Source organism: Elephantulus edwardii, unplaced genomic scaffold, assembly GCF_000299155.1.
Source record: "Elephantulus edwardii isolate Elephantulus edwardi_28Jun2011 unplaced genomic scaffold, EleEdw1.0 scaffold00135, whole genome shotgun sequence".
Classification (NCBI taxonomy): domain Eukaryota; kingdom Metazoa; phylum Chordata; class Mammalia; order Macroscelidea; family Macroscelididae; genus Elephantulus; species Elephantulus edwardii.
The window spans coordinates 74,082-77,554 of record NW_006399885.1 but is presented as its reverse complement, the minus strand read 5'-3'; the positions used below and the strand labels follow the sequence as shown (position 1 = coordinate 77,554).

At 53.7% G+C, this 3,473-nt stretch overlaps 1 pseudogene; it reads right to left on the bottom strand.

Annotated features, from left to right (window-relative positions):
- Positions 1-1,752: 1,752 nt before the first annotated feature.
- Positions 1,753-3,204, bottom strand: LOC102857443 (annotated as a pseudogene).
- Positions 3,205-3,473: the final 269 nt, after the last annotated feature.

Sequence of the window (3,473 nt, the reverse complement as noted above, 5' to 3'; positions counted from 1 at the left end):
TTTTGTTCCAAGAAAAATTTGCACCATATGACTTAGACTTGGGTTTTGGAAACTTTTTCTTTTCAGGGTCCTAGCTCCATCCATTTTTTTAATGCAAAGGCTACTGTGTTTGTACAGTGCCCAAGGATAGAAACATGTTGGACAAAGGATCTGCCGTTGATGCTGAACCCATCAAAAGATTTTCCCATCTCTCCATAGTATCACACTCCATTTCTTTGGGTAGTTTACTCCAGACTGCATGTTTTTGCTAACAGAAAAAAACATTTGGACTTTTCTGATTTTGATAGGCTCTTCTGGAACTTCTATTATACCCATAAATATTGACATACTAGGCATTGGTGAGATGAGATGGACTGGCATGGGGCATTTTGAGTCGGATGATCATATGATATAGTGCTCTGGAGATGAAAAGGTGAGGAAAAATGGAGTTGCTTTCATAGTTAAAAAAGTCATTGCTAGATCCATCTTGAAGTACAGTCTTGTGACAGGATAATATCCATATGCATACAAGGAAGTCCAGTGAATACCACTCTCATTCAGATAAATGCACCAACAACCAGAGCCAAGGAAGAGGATATAGAAGATTTTTACCAACTTTTACAATCAGAGATCGATTGAACATGCAGTCAAGATGCTTTGATAATAATGGGTGACAGAAATGCAAAAGTTGGGAACAGAGAAGAAGATTCAGTAGTTGGAAAACATGGACTCAGTGACAGAAATGGAGCTGGAGAGAGAATTTTGCACAATCAATGACTTTTCACAGCAAACACACACACACACACACACACACACACACACACACACACACACACATTTTATTCTGACTCCTTTATTTTTCTTTCCAGTTTGAAGCTACTAAGATGGGCATCATACAAATGACACTTAAAAAAATAAAAGACCAAGACACCCAGGTGAGATGCAGGTGGACAATCTGGCGCTGGAAGGGACAGCATGGCGGATGGGGTCCCATAGGCCAGGAGACCCCAGGGTTCCAGAAGGTTCCAGTCATAGGCGTGGAGCACCAGTCCTGCCACTGGCTCTGGCCCAGCACCACCAGGTAGGGGAACAGGTGGGGTGGGTGGGGGTGGGGAGGACTTAGATGACAGACTGTCCCTCAAAAAGTGGAGTCAGACGCTCTGAACTTGAGGTGCTCTGCCCGTCCCCCAGCAACCACTAAGACCCCTCACAGACTTATCATGCTACAACCAGCCATAAACTTTATTAAAAAAAATACTGATTTGGTAATTTTTCTGCTTCCAGTCTGGCCAGGGTGAACAAAGACTAGATCCAAGATGGGGGAGAGAGAAGCCCCCGAGGCTCTATGTGGATGGCCCAGGACAGCACCCTGAGGGGACGCCAGCAGGTCTGGGGCGCTGGGGGCTTCTCAGAGGGGCCGGAGAGGTGTCCAGAGTGGTCCAGGAGATTCCAGTTACAGGCACCATGCCAGGGGACTCCTGGACACCCCCTCTCTTGCCCACTCCAAGGAAAAAGGCTCAAAGTCATCTGAGGTCAGAGGATGCCAGCCTCAGCTGAAGGACTGCATGCCACCTCAGGGACTGGACGACTGGACACAGCCACTGACCCGTCCAAGGGAGCCACAGGGGTGACAATAGGGGCATCGTTTTCTCTGGGTTTTCCAGTTTGAAAGGCAAGGGGCTCAACATCCACAGTGGAGCCCACTCAGAGAAGGGGTCAGCGAAGTCGTAGGGGGCAGAGGGACAGGTGGGGGGACAGGGCAGAGGTGCGGGCCTAGTACTCCCACAGTGTGGCAGGGTCGATGATCTCAGCTGAGGCCTTGAGGACCCCCGCGTGGTCCCCCTTCAGGTAGCGCCCGTCCACCTTGATGGCCACCTTTTTGTAATCACAGAACTCGAAGAAAAAGTCCACGGGGGTGTCGCTGCTGCTGGTGACTGATGAGTCACTGCCCACCGTCCAGTACTTGCCTGTGGAGTCTTGAATGTTGTGGGGCCTGTCGTTGAACTCGAGCTGGAAGACATAGTAGCTGGAACGGTTGGCGTCCAGGGTGCCCGTGACCTTGCGGCAGCAGCCAATGAAGCCATGCTCCCCACGCAGCACGATGATAGGTCGGTTGATGAGCTTCATCAGAAACAGCTCGGTGTCCCCTGCGGTCTCCACTGAGGCTGCCAGCTGCCCGTTCTTCTTGGTTTGCCGTCGTTGGTCGCGCGCAGGGTGATCCTCCTGTCACGCCACTCAATGTCGAAGTAGCAGCTGGCATTCTTGGTGGAGACGGTGGACTGCACGCCCCCGGTGGCCGTCAGCGTCCAGTACTTGCCCGTGTGGGTGCGGAAGGCGCACTTTTTGGTGTCACGGTCAATCTCCAGCTGAAAGGTCTTCTGGTCAGTCTCTTCGTCCTGATTGGCTGACAGGTCCATACCCTGGCGCGTGGACACGTTCCTCTTGTTCGCCGCCTGCAGCACTACCTGGGCGCAGCTCTGCTCCAGCGCGAAGAGCTCATCCTTGCCCACCTTGGTGGCCTTGCCGGCCTTGAGCGTGCCGCTGGGCCCCTACGGCGGCAGGTAGCGGCCGTCGCAGTCGCAGAAGGCCACCTTGCCCGAGCGGAACTCGAGCGTGTAGCCGGTGGCGGGCTCAGGCCGCGCCACCAGGCGCCCGTCGTGGCGCACGCGGTGGTCGGCCCGTCTGCACGCTGTAGCGCTGGTCCTGGAAGGCGAGCATGATGAGCAAGTCGACGCCCCAGGGCATGTCTTGGTCCACCACGGTTCGTCTGCCGGCCGCACGCTCAGGTGCGCGTAGGGCTTGTGTCAGGCTGTAGATGTTGACCTGCGGGTGCATGGCGATGTGCACGCTCCACTTCTCGGCCGGCGACACGCTCTGCGCGAAGCACGACAGGCGGTCCTCGGTGCCGCTGAAGTAGCGCCAGTGCGCCTCGGACTGCAGCGGCTGTCGTCGTGCTACGCGGCAGTCGGCGCCCGGCGCCTCGCAATCACAGGTCACGTTGCCATCCTTGTCAGCCGCCAGGTAGCGGAAAAGGTGGCTGCGCAGGCACATGGCTGCGCTGCCCTCCTCTTCGGGCGGCTGCTCCAGCGTCCAGATCTGCTTCTTCAGGCTGTTAGCCGACGCGTTCACCTTGAAGCTGAAGGCCTCGGCTGTCAGGTACTTGTTGCTGCAGTTGATGAGGCCGAACTGGATCTGCACCACCTTGGCCGTGCCGTTGGAGGGCATGCCGACTGCTTTGTTCGAGAGTCGCCCGGAGCACCCGCAGCAGCGCTCCGCCTGGGTATTAATTTTTTGATCATTAAAACTCAGTTTCTTGTGAGGAGAAAATGCCCTACAATGAATAAATAAAAGAGAGAGAGAGAGAGAGAGAAAAACAAACCCAAACTCAATTTGTCGTAAAACTGAACTACATGGTGAAATATTAGAAGTAAGCCCTAAATTGGAATCAGTCACAGGTTTTTATGGTCATGTACAAAAGGAAAAAAGGTGTTTTT